Source organism: Rhinolophus sinicus, chromosome 16 (genome assembly GCF_057876585.1).
Source record: "Rhinolophus sinicus isolate RSI-liver-muscle chromosome 16, RSI-T2T, whole genome shotgun sequence".
NCBI classification, from domain to species: Eukaryota; Metazoa; Chordata; class Mammalia; order Chiroptera; family Rhinolophidae; genus Rhinolophus; species Rhinolophus sinicus.
The window spans coordinates 173681558-173700256 of record NC_142516.1 but is presented as its reverse complement, the minus strand read 5'-3'; the positions used below and the strand labels follow the sequence as shown (position 1 = coordinate 173700256).

At 34.5% G+C, this 18699-nt stretch overlaps 1 protein-coding gene across 7 annotated transcripts in view; it reads right to left on the bottom strand.

Annotated features, from left to right (window-relative positions):
- PCDH9 (protocadherin 9) overlaps positions 1-18699 on the bottom strand; it is a 918924-nt gene that overhangs the window by 49232 nt on the left and 850993 nt on the right. The window lies entirely within an intron of this gene.

The window sequence follows — 18699 nt, the reverse complement described above, 5'->3', positions numbered from 1 at the left end:
TAGCTAAGTTGTCAATTAGATCACATGTAGTTTAATGTTCAGGGGTAAAAAGCCATCATAAATAATTCTCTCTCTCCTTCTCTCTCTCCATCTCTCTCTCCCCCTCTCTTTTTACAAGCAGACAACCTAGAACATGCATTTTAACCATGATTTCAAACATAAACTCTTTTTCTTATTATGTACAGGAAGCCAGCCCTTTACGGAATAATAACAATAGTCAAATAGTCAAGGAAAAAGTTTTGTTGTTGTTGTTTTTCTCCCTTGATTAAACAGTCGAGTGATAAGTGATAGCTTGGAAATTAAGAATTGATTTTATGAATGAGGTTAAGTGGTTAGGTAAGAATGCCTGAGGCATAAAGCATTCTCAAAAGCAGAGAGTCATCAAAGTGCAGAAGAAAATGCAGAAAACATACCAGCAAATTTTCTAGTAAATGATAAAAATAACTAAACAATTGAAATATAGGTATTTGCTAAAACGCAAGTTAGCACTACTAACATTTTCTAGTACCCAATAGTTGTGGGGGTTTCATATTATCATCTACTTGTTTTAATACAAATCTGGCTCTTTCTTGCGTGTGAAAACATACCTGCTGAGATAGGCAATGGTTGATAGCAAATACCTGAGATCACAAAACAGGCAACATCAGAACGGACATTGGATGTGAAAAAATACGTCTCAAATATACTCTTTTATAAAAAATCAAATTTTAGTCATTTTTTCAATCTAAAATCTATCTTTTAGGTTAACCTTAAAATTCTTTCCCATCTGACTTGTATCCCAATTCCGTCTAAAGCAAACAGTTTTATTTTGTTTAAACACATGTCTGTTACTTAAAAAGTATTTCTCTCATAAATCTCATCCAATGATTACTATCTTCCTAGGATGTTTAATTTAAACTTCTCTATGGGCGTTTTTTTTTTGTTTTTTTTCCCTCCACAATCTGCCCACATTTTAAAAGTTCAAACCAATTTCTCCCTTTTAAGTTTGCTTCCGTGTGCTCAGTGACTCTATATCCACAAAGCTAACACATTTTGCTCAAACCAATTCATCCTCTCACATTAGGTTTACAAGCTTAGAAGATGCTTTTCACCTGGCCTATTTTCATTTAATTACTGACTCTTTCAAGGGTCAACTTGTTTCCCACATGCCACAGAAACTTCCGAAACTATGTGTATTCACATCTCATAAAGGTATGTACCTGGAAGGTTTCCACAGATCCTCCCTTACTGACAAATAGCAAATTTCCTAATTGAGCTCCCTAAGCTCTTACCTTAATGACATTTTTTTTTTTTTGTCTTTCGGGGGAGTTTCTGTACATTCATGAGTATCTGTTTTCATTGTTGTTTTTTCCCCAACTAGATTTAAAATCAATTGGTGAAAATAAATAAACAAATAAACGAACAAAAAAAAACCACACCACTTATCGATCTTCTGATTCCTCATAGTCCTAAGAAATAGTGATGATCTATGAATAATATTAATTGGTAATAAAAATTTTGAGGTTGAAAACGTTCTAAGACATTATTACAGATATCTTCCCCTTAATGACCAACATTATGTAATTATAATTGAACATGCTGATTTCACAAACATTAAACCAAAAGCTTCCTTAACAGCAAATCTCTGCCTAACAATACTTTGTGAATTAATAAATGAATTATTTAACTTCTCTGTTAAATATATTCACTCTTTTCTAGACATCAATGGAAATAAAGCAGTTAATCACAAATTTGATGAATAATATATCTTGAGGCCAACTCTTAATCTTTACTTTTCCAGAACCATTAATAAGTTTTTCTGTTCTTGTTAATATATCCAAAGGTGAGGGTGGGGGGAGGATGTTTTCAGCTGATAGAATCAGTTTTTCATGGAGTGCATCAAAGAGAGAATAGAGAATATGCAAAGTTGTTTCTAATATAGCCTCATCCAATATGCATTGTCATCTTACTAAATCAAGAAATATCATTAAGGGGACAAGAACTACATGTTTGTATATCTCTAAGTGTATGTGGACCCTTAGTCTTCAGCACTGAGTGACACAGTTTAACCAACAGAATATTTTTTTTTCAGAACCAATAATATTTCTTTATTCCACAAATACTGACTGAGTGTGCACAGCTGACACTGTGACAGGCATCAAGAATATAGCAGTGAATAAAATAGACGTCAACACTAAATTCATGGAATTTTTCGTCTATGAAAACAAATAATTGCCTTAAAAGTAGTGAACTGAGACAGGAGAAAAAGGTATCACTGGGCAGGAATAAGAAGCAGTTAATGACTTAGGGAGGCATGTCCCTTTACAAGGTAACAGAGGGACTTTGTTCCAAGCTACATCATTTCTACCGTTTTCTGAAAGTTCTTCTGATAGATATCTAACAATTTAAAACATTTACAGTTAAAATTGTTGTGTACTATAAAAGGCCGTAAACTTACAAAAAATAAGTTTCTGTCCATTAAATTATATTAATTGCTTTTTGAGAACTGAACTTCTTATGATTCGTGCTTGTAAATAAATGTGAAGGTTTTTGATAAAGTCTATAAATATATTTAGAGACGTTTTATAGATGCTTAGATAAGTGTTTTAGGTAGCTTATTTTTGTACAAGATTTAAAAATCCATCAAAAGGCGGAACATAATACAATGACACAGATGAAAGCAATAAGCTTTTGTCACTTAGAGTTCCAGAAAAGAAAAGGCCACCAGGCCTGGCTACACAGGGGTTTGAACCAGAAACAGGGTCACAGCAAGCTGGAGCTGTGGGACCAACTTCTGTACTGCAAGTAGGCTGGGGTTAGCTAACTTCCCAGAGTTCTCTGTGGATGGTCACTCTAAATGATTAATTTCTCAGACTCCAGGGCATAGAGGCTGTCCCAAGTCTTCTGGTAGCTGATCTCTGGACAGTTAGGATGGGTGATTAGTGACCTAGGAGTTTGAGAGCTCCAGGCAGGGAGTGGTGGAGTGTGGACTTACTCAAGAAGGGGCACAGACCACTTTTTGCCAAAACCTCATTACTGTTTCTAGAGATCATTATTTTTTTTCACATTTTTTTTTTAAATTTATTGGGGTGACAATTGTTAGTAAAATTACATACATTTCAGGTGTACAATTCTGTATTACATCATCTATAAATTCCATTGTGTGTTCACACCCAGAGTCAGTTCTCCTTCCATCACCATATATTTTATCCCCCTTACCCTCATCTTGTTGCCTTGGTTATTCATGGCAATTACTGATTTATTATTTCTCTTCCTAGACATCTACAGGAGTGGCTTCTGCAACAGGATGATAGGAAGAGGTCTTTCTTTTGTTTTCTAGTACATGTTGGTAGAATGTCTTATTTTCGCTCCGACTGCAACCTTTTTTTGTCTTTCACACGGTAGTGCTATGTTTTCTCTGCACGATTCCAGCTTCTCACACAATGGGAGGATTCCCAGGGAGACGGGCTTCTCCTCTGTTAATAGTTTGCCTGGGTCACAAGGCGCAGTGTCCGTGTGGCTATGGGGAAAGCTTTTGAAGTTCCAAAGCTCTTGCTGCACCAGATTCAGAGCCCGTATGTTTCAGCAGTTCTGTTTCCTCCTGCAGGGATCCGGCAAGATAGGTGGGGCCAGGGGCGGGGTGAGTTGTGAGAGGTGGCCCATAGCAATGGCGACAACCACCACTGCAGCCTGTCCTGCTTCCACAGCTCCCTCCCCTTTGCCAGAACTAGTTGGACTGAGAATCTATTTCTGCCACAGTTCTCAGAACAGCAAATATTCTGTTCCTTTGATCTGACACTGCTACTGTTCTGCTTCAAGCATTGGGCAGGTGGGGGCGGGGCGAGCTCTGGGAGGGTAGGGAGGGGGTGGCTAGTCTCAGCACCTAAGTCTTCTGTTCTCTGCTCCGCAGTGAGGGCTTAAACCACTGTTTTCGGCCTTCTTCCCTCAGTCTTTTCTTCCAGGTCTCTGCCGTGAGCATTGGGTTCAGCTGTGTTATATGCTGTCCTCTCAGCCCTGTGGGCCACAAGCGGAGCCCTAGCAGTATGAGTTCTTCCCTCTCCCGCAGCTGCAGTAGTTGAGGGATACAGCAAGCTCGGAGCACTGAGCTTGGTCTGTGTCCTGTGCCCGCACGGCTCTGTCTCCGCACTTCTCCCTTCCCTCCTCCCCCGCTCGCGAGATTTGCCCACCTTTAGGTGAATTCAATAGTAGGCCTTTTCGTCTTGCCTGTCTGCTGTGCAGGGAGTCCTTTGTGGAGTTATTGTTGTTCGATTAGTTGTAAATTCCAGGGGAGCTTTACAGAGGCTCACCTCATGTCGCCATTTTGATGACCTCTTTCCATTTTTTTTAATAAAAAATTCAATAAGCAAATTGATTATGCCCTGAATAATGTGAGCTGTATTGTTGGAAAATATACTTTGCTTTATACTTTGTTAATTTTTATTTTAGGACCTGATATTAAACAGGAAATATTTTACTTATTTCTTTTTGTGTGTGTGGTGGGGTCATATATATATATATATATATATATATATATATATATATTTCATATAAATATACATATATACATATGCATATATATACATATACATATACATATATATGTATATGTATATATATATAATTCTTGTAGTTGCCCTGATATTAAAAGGGAAACATATATATATGCATACATATACATATATATGCATACATATGTATATATATGTATATATATGCATATATATGTATATGTATATATGTGTATATATATACATATATGTGTATTTGTATAGATATATGTATATACATATATATATGTATATATATAATTCCTAGTCATTGCTCTGATATTGAAAGGGAAACAAAACGAAAACAATGAGTTTTACTCTGGGAAATAACAATGCTTCCAAGTTGTCTTTCATAAAGTCTGTTTATGAATTGGTGTTTAAAAAAAAAAACAATTGGATGATGAATTACTGGAAGGAACAGTCATTCAATGAGTTCCCTAAAACAGTCTCTGTACTTTAACAGTTTGCAATCTGAAGCTTGTTAAATATTGAATAGTTTCCAATTTATTTCTCTCATTTTAAAAAGCACTCACTTAATTTTCTTATGCTTTCAAAAAGAAGAAAACCATTCTTTAAAAAGTATTGATATTGAATATTTTCACTTTCAAAATATTATTAAAAATAATCTATGATTTTCCATGAAATACATAGGATTTAAAATATCAGGAAATTGTTGCTAACACTGCAAAATGTATATGTAGAAATACCATATACTTAATCTTTGACATATGATTATTTTTAATGTTATCACTGTAAGTAATTGATAAATAATTATATTTATTTTTCATTCATATATTTCCTCAACATTTATTTACTGAATACTTAACATTCATCACATGAATCAGACATTGTGCTGGTTCTTAATAAATGTCTTGAGATTTTACACATGCGTGTTTGTGCACACTCATGTATATATTTTCCTGTTTCTCCAATTTTATCATATATTTTATAATATCCTATTTATTTTGCATCATACAATATCTATTTGGAATCCAGTTTAGGATTCCAAATACTGAATATCCTCTATAATTTCAATATTACACCAATTTGTTTTCTTTCTCTTAAAAATAATTACAATACCCCATCATGGAGTTTTAAACACTGAAACATTCAATGTTGCTCCCTTTCACAATCTGCAATCCATGAGTTTGGTTATTTTTCCTGGTCTTTAAATGTATAAAGATACAAGCGCCGGTAAAACTGTCTCCGCATTTAAATAAATTTTGAAAGCAAAAACCAAAGCCCATAACAAAACGGTTCTTGAAAGTTGTCTCAGTTAATATTCATACCAGGTTTCATTGTATTTCCATCTCCATCTTTATACAATTCAAGTTCTTACTCAAAACCAAACAAAATACTCTTCCTATGGTTTAGGCAACAGCTGTCAGAGAGCTGCTTGAGTTGCTAACTTTTAAAGATGCAGGTTTGAAATGTGAAGCAATCCAAGTTAATGGATCTCCAGCTATACTTAAATGGTAGCATACTTGAGTGAGCCTTGATCTCATTTTATTATACCTGGAAGCAGAATTGTTACTTCATTGATTAACTCACTGCTGTAATTACAAGTAGCTTCTGGCCTGTTGACCACCTGCTTTTCAACCTGATGAAACCCTGTAATTGAAACTCTTTAATTCAAAAGTTAGAGACTGATACTCAAAAGAAAAAAAAAAAAAAAAAGTGAAACCTTTCCTATTCCTGATTAGATTTCATACCATATGAAAGTTTGGCCTTTTATGTGAATACATTTTCCTTAGAATGTTTACTGTTGGTTAAAATAAGACTACACAGATTAACAAAATTGAATTATAAAATAGATCAGTCCTTTTTGTATCATGTTGGATCAAATACATCACATCTTACTCAATTTTTCATTTTGTTCAATTTTGATTATAGAACTATAACTCTTGCATGCAAAACACACCTAATTGTCATGTCTTAATAGCCTTGTTGTGGTGAGAACTTATATCGCTATTTTTACGGAAAATCTGTTCTTATGTTCCAATTCTGCCATATGTCCCAAGGTATCACCCTAGCAGCAGCGTAGTATGCCAAGAGTTGTGCATCACTAAACATCTTAAATTGAAAGATACATCCACTGATTTAGATTTGCTGAAGCAGTTTCCCTGATACTTAGGCATAGTGAGAACATTTTTCAAGTTTCATGTGGGTCTTTTTCTTATAATTTTGCTTTGCACTTGCTGTTATTAATATACCAGGGAAAATCAACATTTTATACCTGCTCCTTGCCTTAATTCATCTCCTAATAAAATTTCAGGGAAACAAATATTCTCACCCACTATATTTTCAGTTAATTTTCATATCTTTAGGAGTCCAATACAAGAAAATTTAGTGTTTTTATTAGTTCATTTTCACCTTTATTTATTTATTTATTTATTTATTTATTTATTTATTTATTTGAGACAAGGTATGACAACATAACATTTTCTTATCATTTTTGTGGATTATTTTGAATGCAAGGCTACAGCTAAATGTTTATGTAAATCTGAAGCGGGGCTAAAAAATGTTAGGGGAAATCATATGATAGGAACCCCTACTATTCACTATTCCATCCTAATTTTCTCAGTTTCTATATTTATTGAACAGTTACTATTACAACTCAAATTAACTAATTTGCTTTCAATCGAAATATAGTAAAACTTAATTTTGAATATGAGGGTTGTCATGATAAACAGAGGAAACTGTTCACCATTGTCCACATTCCCTTTTCTATTTCAGATCACTTTATACTATGCCCAATTGACACTTTTAAATCAATTTTCATGGGAATAAATATTAGTTATCATTCTCCTCTTATTGTAGAAAAACAAAGTATGTAAATTTCATTGCCATTATAACTCAAATTTTTATATGAAATAGTATAGCATAGTTATGAAATAGTATAGCATATCTAAATCCAAAAATAGACCTGGCAAATTTTAGTATATTTATGGAAAAAATATTTTTCATTAATTCATTCATTCAGTAATTTTTATTTAATCTCATGTTAGCTTCAAGAGATTGCTGCATACCATATCTAAATTCAGAACCAATCCAGAAATTTCAAGTCATATGGTCATCATAGCTAGGGCAAACAGAGAAAAATAGATGTGAGCCCCATTAAAACAACAAATTAGCATGGACTTTGTGAAAACAATGTTAGATTCTCTAGGTTTTAGTCTCTCATCTATAAATTGAGAGTAAAAGACTAGATTTTGATGCAAGATTTCTACCATTCTCTTATTCTTTTATTAAACATCACTGTTGTTTGTCATGATAATCAATTTTTTCAGCATTATATTCATTTTATCATGCCCAAGAGAGGACAAAGAAATTTGTTAAGCCCAAGAGAGGACGAAGAAATTATAAATCAATTGTTCCTGTAGATTACTCTGTTACTTAGGCCATATTTAGATTTTGGAATGTGAAATTATATGTAGAACAAGAATTATATTTCTAAATCCAAGTAAACACCTAATGGTTTGATCAGAGCTTTCCTTCAAGCTCAGATTTAAACACAACCTTGTGAATGCAGCTGCTGTCACCTTGAGAAACAAACGCAAAAATCCCACACCACCAGGATTTGACAAAACCTTGGTTAACAAGTAAACAAGGATTAAATGTTTTACACGTTCCTCATACAGATTTTTTCCTTGGTCACAGATGAAAAATCAACATTTGCACATGGAGACAGTCCAAATACAATAATGCGTGGCCAGCCCAAGCAGCAGATTCTCTGCTGGAGAGGATATCGCTATTTGGACAGACTTTACAGCTCACAAAGAATGGAGAGCACTTCCTTATAAATCTTTAGCTTTCTTCAGCATGGCATGAATATCAGCTACTTTTTTCTCATCTGCTAAAACTAATTGCTGAGAAGAAAATTATCTTTGGTAATTGTAAATATTCGCCATTAGTATTTGACATTGCAATCAATTGAATGACAGTGGTCTAAGGAGATAGGCTTTCATTGATTATTTCAATTAACTTTCAAATTTTGACCAAATTGCTTCATGTGAAACATTTATTTACATTATTGTAGATTATGTTTATTTTCTTCTATAGTTTACCATAACTTTTACTCATATCTGAGGTCTTTCATTTAAAAAAGTCATTCAGGTACTGATATTTCCTGAATTATTCTCCATTTCTTACATTTTGAATTATTTCTCATGATGCATGCAAATATCACATGATGCACAACAAGTTTTAAAGAGCAAATCTAAGGTGTTAAGGAATGCAGTGATTATTTAGGTTAATTTCAGACTGGGATCCAAGTTAAAAATGAAGAAGTGACCTATGTAATCTTTTGTCCCCTTAAAACACTTTCAGTTGCTTATCTGAACCCGGGCCAGTAGTACACAATATTGTGAAGTAATTTGCCTTTACGAAATGTCCAGTATTTCCCATATTTTAGGTATATTTATTTAAAATGGAAAAAAAAAATCTCTTGGAGTTAATTTTTCATTTGCCTAGTGTTCTCTGATAATTTTCACCTGGGATACTTTTAACCACAATCTCATTTCTCTGTTGTCTCTAGGCTACAGATTCTACTTCCCAAGGTCTTCAGAGGGCATAAAGAGTAATCCAGGAAATTAAAACATTGGCCAATTTGGGGGAAAACACTTTACTAATCCTCTAACTTAATGAGTTAAAGATTTAATAATTCACATATTTTATGAGATGCCTGAGGATTATATTTTAAATGGAATAAAATATCAGTTATGGCGCATGTGATTTGTAGGGGTGTGGTGTGTGTTTATACTTGTACTGTCTTCTTATCTCTTTGAGTTAATATAGCACAGACAAGTGCTTCTCAAACATGAATGTGCATATGAACCACCTGGGGAAATCCTTAAAATGCAGATTCAGTAAATCTTGGGTGAATCCTGAGTTCCCTCATTTGTAACAATCTCTCAAATGCCACTGCTGAAAATGTTCAAGGACCCCACTTTCAGATGCAAGGACACTGGGGACTTACCTGTCTTCATGCTCTTCTTTCCTAGTGGTCTAAACAATTAAAGTTGTCAAACTTGTGCGTGTAGTAGAGTTAGTCAGAAGGCTTGTTAATACATAACTTGCTCGACCTCATCCAAGGATTCAGATTCTGTAGCTCTGTCATGGAGCCCAAGAATATTCAATTCTAACAAGTTCCCTGGTGTAGCCACATTTTTCTGATTTTTCCATTCTATCACTAGCCTCCCTGTTTCAGCTTGCTTTGAGGGCACCAGGACCTTTTCCAGACTCCTAAATGTTGGACTGCTCAATGTTTATCTACACTCTCTCGAGGTGAACTCTCAGAATTATGTGGCCTTAACATATCATATATATGCTGGTAATTCCTGAATTTATACTTCAAGCCCACTATCTTTTTCCTGGGTGTGGGGGATGCATATCAGTATATCTGACCACCAGCTCTTTGCATCATTTGGATTTCTAACTGGCATTTTGAAGTTACATAATTCTTGCTAATTTTTCTTCTCTAAACCTGTTTTTCTTCTTTCATTTACCATTCTGGCATATAACACAATGATCACTTGTTTGCTCAATTCAGAACAACAACAACAACAAAAAAAAAAAAAAAAAAAGGAGAAAAAAAAAAAAAAAGGAGTAAGCCTTGGCACATTAGACAGAAATCTAAAATACCTCCCCTCTCGATATTCCCCAGCACTCTCCCCAGCGATATCATATGAATATGATATCACATAAGTGACCATGTTAAATTATATGCCTACTATGGATTGAAGGATTGTGTTCCCCCACCACCTGCCAAATTCACATGGTGAAACTCTAACACCCAATGATATGGCATTTGGAGTTGTGACCTTTGGGAGTTTATTAAGTTCAGAGGAGGTCATGGGGTTCCTGGGGTCCTCATGATGGGATTAGTGCCCTTATAAGGAGAAACCAGAAAGAAGTTCTCTCTTTTGCTCTGCCATATGAGGACAGCAAGGAGCCAGCTGTGCAAACCAGGAACAGAGGTCTGACCAGACATTAATTTTGCTGACACCTTCATGTTGGACCTCCCAACCTCCAGAACTGTGAAAACTAAATGTCAGTTGTTTAAGCCACCCAGTCTATGGTATGCTGTTATAGAACCCCAAACTAAAACAATGGCAAAAGGGTTTTTGCAGATGTAATGAAGTTACTCAGAGACTATTAAAGTTAATTTTTTATTGAAAGAGCTTATTGGGTGGGACTAATATAATCACCAAAAGCATGTGAACACTTGAAAAGCAGGGAGTTTCTTAGTTGGTAGCACAACGAAGCTCATATCTAAAGCCCAGGAAGGATTTGGTGTGCTATTGCTGGCTTTAAATTTGGAAAGCACCAGCTGGAAAGGAGCTGAGAGTAGCCTCTAATTACTGAGAGCAACCCCCAGCGGGCAGCAAGCATGACAACAGACATCTCAGTCCTACAACCACAAGGAACTGGATTCTGCCAACAACTTGAATGAACTGGAAAGTAGATTGATCCTCAGAGTCTCCAGAGGGGACTTAAGCTTGGCTCATACCTTGATTTTGGATTTGACAGCCTATTTCTGAGGTAATAGATAGATGAAAAATGAGATAATACATATTTATTACTATAAGCTGCTAAATTATGGTAATTTTGGTACTCTGCAATAGAAAAGTAATACATCTGTCCTTTAACCAAGTCACACAATCAGTCAGCAAGTTCTTTAGCTTATCTACTTTCCTGCAAACCCACCAGCCCAAGCCCCACTAGTACATCCTAACAGGACTCCCTTCTTCTGCTCTTTTGACATTCCATGCTGCAATTGATAACAAAAGGCATACATAATACTTATGTTAATTTTCTATTGCTTCTGTGAAAAAGAAAAAAGAAAGAAAGACAGAGAGAGAGAGAGAGAGAGAGAGAGAGAGAGAGAGAGAGAGAGAGAGAAAGGAACGAAAGGAAGGAAGGAAGGAAGGAAGGAAGGAAGGAAGGAAGGAAGGAAGGAAGGAAGGAAGGAAGGAAGAAATTACCACAAACCTAGTGGCTTGAAACAACATAAATTTATTCTCTTACAGTACTGGGGATCAAAATCTGAAATTAATTTTGTTAGGCTAACGTGACGATGTTGACAGGGCTGATTCCTTCTCTGAGGGGAGAATCCATTTCCTTTCGTTTTTTTTTTTTGTTTGTTTTGTTTTGTTTTTGTTTTTTTTTGCTTCTAGAAGCCATCTGTATTCCTTGGCTTCTGGATCCTTCCTCCATCTTCAAATCATATCACTCTAATCTCCACTTCCCATATCACATCACCTCCTCTAATTCCTCCTGCATTCCTCTTATAAGGACCACTGCAATTATATTATATATATACTGGTGCATATGTGGATACACCAGGATAATCACCTCATATCAAAACCCTTAATTTAATCACATCTGCAAAGTCCCTTCTGCCATGGAAGATAACATAGCTACATGTTCTGGGGAGTAGGATGTGTACATATTTGGGTTCTATAAAGCCTAACACAATATTTAAAGCAGACTTCACTCCTCTGCTTCCAATCACATTAGAGTAAAAGCCACACTTTTACATGGCTCAGAGAGTCTACATGATCTGGCTTCTGCCCAACTCTGAGCTCATAGCCCTCACAGTCTATTCCCCACCCCCTGACCAGCCCTACTCCCTCTGCTCTGTTATACTGACTTCCTTGTTCTGACTCAAATACACCAAGATTAATGAGGTCTCAGGGCCTTCAATTTGCTGTTATTTGTACCTGGACTATCCTTCTCATTGTCTTTAGAGTAACTCACTCTCTGTTTAGTGATCTATGTTCTCAAATTTGATTCTTCTTTGAGGCATTTCCTGACCATCTTATGAAAATAAATAATACGCTCTACGCAAGTCACTCTTTATTCCTTACCCAGCTATACTTTTTCTTGATAGCACTAATTGCTACCTGTCACACTATATTTGGTAACAGTCTAGCTCCCACACAGAACGTAAACACCATGAAGCCAGGTAATTTGCTTTTAGATAACTGCATCCTCAACAGCTGTTACCATGGCCTGGCACATTGTGAATAATTATTAGATATATTTTGAAAGAAAAAATAAAGCTGTAGTGAGCCCCAGTGAGCTGACATAAAACCTGTATTTAAACTTTATGCAGCAAATAATTTACATTCAGGAAATAGTTAATAATCAGATAGTATTTACTTGCACATAAGAAACATTGATAAAAGTTCATAGCAAAAAATTCAGTAAGATATTATTAGGAATGTCTAAATATATTCACAAGGACAAAATAACCTATGTGCTAATTTACTCTGGAATTGAAGCAAGTAGAATGTCCCAAAGTAAAACATAATTAGGTTACTACCTATATCCCCCCAAACTACTTAATCATTCTAGAAGGTTCATAATTCCTTTCACCAACAGGGTTCTTTAGATGTCTTCAAAAGTCCAGACTTACAGGATACATAACAAAATAATTCTTTAAAGCCTGCAGACACCAATATAATTATTAGCAATTATTCTGAAACAGAGTTCTAATGAGATGCTGATAACTGTGTAGGACTAAACCTTTTTTGGTGCATGTCTTTACAGGTAAAAAGGGGGATACTTAGAAAAATTGTTTTGATTAGGAAATGTGTTTAAAAACTTAAAAATAGATTAGACTCTCTATAAATATATTCACTTGCAACTATAAGAGATGAAATCACTTTTCACAAATTTAAGGGGAAAAAGGTGATTGAAAAGAGGCTAATATGCCATATTAAATTGCATTAAGAATACCACAGTGAAATTCATTGCTGAAACTCAGTTTTACCTGGAGAAAAACTACCCTAAAAATGTGAGGTATAATGTTATATTTTGAAAGCATTTCCTAAGGGAACTGTTGAAAATGCTATTACTTCATTATTGAAAATGGTCTGTATAATAGAGCATTGTGGAGCAAAATCTTACCCTCTCAGGGTGATGCATAGGATTACCCATTCCAACCTACTTATCTCTGAGTGCACCTTGCAAATCCAGAGAAATTACTTCATTAATATAGGTCTTTGAGGATAAATTTCTCTCTTAAAATAATAAATATTACTGTGAATTTTGTAACATCTATATAAATTAGGCTGAAATTTTTTTTTTTGCAATATATTCTGCTCTACTTATTTTCAGAGACTATAATATTCTGATGATAGAAGGCAAGTTATATATCTTCAGTATTTCACTATTTTGTTGGTAGTTGACCTAAGTCCCAACTATTCAATGGATACAATGTCGTATTTATCATAAAAAATCATTAATCTTCATTATGAAACATGAACCATTTATCTTTTTTGATAGAAAAATTGTGGTGCAGCATCAGTGTACTCTTAACATTGACACAGAAATAGTTAAATAATTTTCAAGATTAAGCTGACGTTTGCATGCAAAATTTTAGGAAAGTTAGTATTATTCTCAGAATAAAGTTTCTTAGTGAATGTAAGCAAACAAAACAGAGAAGATGGACTGCCATTAATTCTATATCTAGAAGAAAACTTCTTGGTAAGCAAAATTTGACCTTGTCTTCTGAGTGGTTGTCTTTTTCCTTTCTCTGGGTTATTTCAATAACATATTTGAAGGAGTTATGGCTAATCACATTTACTTCCTATCTAGATCTACTGTCCCTTTGCAATTAAATATGTTTTTATTATCTTCCAATCTGTCTCATCAAAATGACCTGTCTCTTGGGTATAATTGGTAGTTACTACTCTGATAAGCTCATTAATCTTACAATGTTATTGACCAAAATGCTAAGTGTTATCCTTTGGAAGGATACCTACACTTTAGTAAGAGCTTTATAGAGCTGCTTCAATTCAAATACATGAATGCTTGAGGCATGATGGCAGATGAATGTGATTTTGAGATAGAGAAAGCTTTGAGGCATCTATCAGATCACAATATGAAAGTATGGCTCTCCATGAGTTGGCATAGCTTGGGTGTCTTTCAATGTCCTGGCACGAAAGGGATGGCACGCAAAAGGATTAATTGAAAAGTGTTTAATGAGGTGGCTCTGCGGAATGTGGGCTGGGGAAAGTGAACACATGAGGGGTGGTAAGGAAGGCAAAGGCGCGATAAAGTAGAAAGATATTACCACTTCTAATCACGAAGGGTCAGAAAAGGAGAGGGTGCATGTGCCTGGAATCTACAAAGAACTATGGAAGATTCAAAAGGATACATGCAGGAGACCAGAGAATGAATAGGCAAGATAATATGTAATATAAAAAATACAAGAAAATGAGGAAAACCTTTTTTGTTTGTATTTTTAGTGTTTTTTTTTTTGAAATCACCAGACATAAAGACAATAAATGTCCTTTGAGAAAACTTTCCAATTGGAATTTAAACTTTAAAGAACTGACTGGTCCGAATACAACTTCAAAATCCTTTATGGTCATCTACCCCTAATCCAGAGAAGTGGGATCAGTTGGGAAACAACACTTCCTATTAACTATAAGTAACATATAAGCCAATTATTACAATATTAACTCAAAATAAATATTATTAAAAATTCAAAGCAGCCTTATGAGTTGATGGAATGAGAGCTAGTGGAATGAGTGAAACATTCCATTGTCTTTTAAACATTTTAGTAAAAATTTTTGAAATGCTGCACTTTATATACTCACCAAACACCACACTCTTAGTGTACGTGGATCATTATAAAATAACTAACCTAGTTTATCTTTGTTGGAAGTAAAAATTATTAGTAAATTTATACATCACAGTTTCTGTAGTTTGTTTTTTCTTTTTAAATTTATTTACTTCATGCAGGAATGTATGGTTAAAGCACTGGATTCCCATTTGAGCTCTTGAGTTGGCCTCTGTGACTCAGTCTACCACATCAATAAAATCACAAGACAGATGGCCTTTGCCAAATATTATCAATACTGCTTAGGATGTCAGTTCGCTTCTCTCTAATGGAAGTGAACTACACAGTGAACCTTTACTTTTTAATCTAGATGACAGTCAAAGGTTCCGAGATCTGTGACCCTTTGGCAAGATTTATAAAGTTAGGCTGTCATTTAGAACAATTGGTATGGCTCTGGTTCAAAATCAATCACTAAAGTATTTTTATCTGGCTGAAATACCCCAACATGTTCTCCTTGTAAAAATGAAATGTAAATAGAACTCCAACTAACAGCATATTTCACGACCAGGTTATACCTAATAAATTACTTGGCGTTATTACTTGGGAAATATATATATATTCATCTATCTATCCATGAGCTGTCTATCTTAGAGTTACCAAGTTGACAGTAGTAATGTTTTAGTTAATATATCTATATTTTGCCAGTCTTAATTATATACTCCAAGCCTCATTATAGTAAAAGATAACATAGATGAGAGAAGATGAAATAGTGTTATTGAATTAAATGATGATTTAAGAGAATTCTCCCTTTACACAATGCTATTAGACTAAATCTCCTCCTCTTCCAGAGTGTTTCTCACTAAATCAAAAACATTGCTTTCTGGTAATTACTCTTACAGCCACTAGAATGTATTTACCTTTCAGTTGACATTATAAACACCCTATGTAGAGCTTAATACACATATCTGGAGTTGCGACATGATCATACCTGCTTGGGTTCCTGAAATGAACTTTAAATATATACCAGTGATTACAAACTACTCTTCAAATTCTGTGGTATAAAGTTGAAGAAAGCCAAAGTCATGAACCAGAGTCATACAAAAGATTTTCCTCAGAAGCAGGGTGCTAATTTGCCATTAGAATTGTCTGCATGTGATAAAAGAAAGATTCAATTTTTTTTTCTGCTTGTTTGCAAGAGGTGAGGGGTTGAGATTCTAATTAATTTTAAAAACTGAACTGGTATGTACAACTACAAATATATATTTTCCTTATATAAAGATCAGATTTTTGAAGTTGATATCTAGGTGAATGATCACAAATTAAGGTTGATGTAACACTGACAATATTTTTGTATTTATATAAAATATTTTTGGTTAATGGTTATCACTACTAGTTTAGGAGCTAATGCTGTTTGAGAGTGTGTTGCTTGGCTGGCTGCCTATCCAAGAGCCCTTTGGATCCCTAAGATGGTTAGGTCAATGCATAAAATTCAAAGCAGTTTTCATTTGTGTGTGTTTAATTAAAATGGTCACTATAAATGAACATGTGTTTGTAAACATAGAGAGCATTTACTAAAAAAAAAAAAAAAAGAACTTGTTCTCTCTAATTGCTACATGGCAAGATAAGTAATCTCCATATGTGCTTCCTCAACTCCTATAAGATTTGAAATTACTATTTAGTGTTTTCTTATTTCAGGCTGTTTAAAGTTTCTTCACTGTCGCTCACTATGGCACACATGTTTTCTTTCTTGTTATCTTTTCTTTGTTTCTTCTCTAGCTTAATACTACGGTGTCTTTTGTACCCAACTATGATGCCAGTGGACTAGAAATATGCTAGGACTATAATATAACTGCTTCACCAACAATTACTGATCCAAGTCATAAATAAGACTGATCAAGTGACCCAGATTACATTAACAGGCCCACACATTATATTTTGGGAAACATCGATTGTATCACTACTATTGTTATTTGAATTGATGTTAAATTAGTGTCAACTTATTTGTTCTGTTTTTCTGAAGGACGTGCTGGATTTTTTAAAAAAAATCAAATATATGGTGATGGAAGGAGAATTGACTGGGTGGTGAACACACAGTGCAATACATAGATGATGTATTATAGAAATGTACACTTGAAACCTATGAGTATATAACTTTACTAATCAATGTTGCCCCAATAAATTTAATGAAAATTAAAAAAAATAAAACCTTTCCAAGAGAATGCATTTCCAGATCATAGTATTCAAGAACCTAATAAAATGTACCAAAGGAATGGAGAGAAACCAAGCAAGCCATTCTATTCTCTCTTATCATCTCAATGCCAGATGTAAATTAACCTATGATTATTTTGGCTAGGATGATTGGTATTGTGAAAATGGCCACAACTCAGTTTGTCACACATCAACCCTGCCTAAGTATTTAAAAGCATGAATCAAAAATCTGACAAAGTAAAGCTCAACTTGAGTGGCAGCACTGAATGAGCTGTAGAGAGTGGAAAACACTAGAATTGAGGTAAACTGGCGATCTATCCTTGTTTATGATTTACCATCTTGTACTGACATCTTTTTTCGAGCCATCTGCTTCCTTTATATCATTAGAGAACAAGGCACTCGCCACATTTCCTCTGTTTATTTAACAGCATACTTGTTGGTGATTGCATGAATATAGTTCTTCTTAATTCAAGGACTTTTATTTTTGGATAGGAAAGTATGCTACATGGACATTGAAAATTATATACTCTAGGACCAAATAACATGAAGTTTTCTGAAGTGGATCCAATGATTTCATAATTAGTATTTACTGGACATTTTAGTTTAATTTGCATATGCACATATGTCCATTCTAAGCTTTGCTAACAAAACTAGATGTATGAAAAAGTCCTATATATTTCATGTCCTAAAGGATTACAAAAACTATGGGCAGGTAAAACTCTCTGGATTTTTTTCTTTGTCCCTTTTTTTGTTTTTTGTTTTTTTATTCTTCTAATAATGTGTAACAGGAAAATTCTTCCACTGTGGACTATGATGCATTTATGAGTTTCCATTTTGAAAAGCAAATCATTTCAACAAAACTATTAAATAAGGTAAGGAGGAAAATAATTATTTACTGCATTTTCAAGTGTTAACATATTCAGTGTTTCCCTTTCTTGACAAGAATAGCAGTGCAGATGATAATTATGATATATAGAATGACTCATCAAGACATCCCGAATCCTTGGTTTTTGAGTCCTCTGTTTCTCTGTTGAGTTTGATGACTGGCTTATGTAGGAGAATAAGGAAATGGATCTCTAATAATCATTATAAATGAGAGTCTTCACACATATAAACCCTAATACTTTTCCAGAACACTTGTCTTTACCTCAAAAATTAACTTTGGAAAGAAACTAGTATAAAACTTTTACTGAGAAGGAGTCTGTAGTTGAACTTTACCAGCTACTTACACTTGTACTTGGTGGATTAAATTAAGAAACAATCCCAGAATAGTGAGTCAATAGTGAGGGGAATAGCAGACAATTCAAATGTGTGTGTGTGTGTGTGTGTGTGTGTGTGTGTGTGTGTTTGTGTGTAAATGGAGAGATTCCAAATAATAATAATAATAAT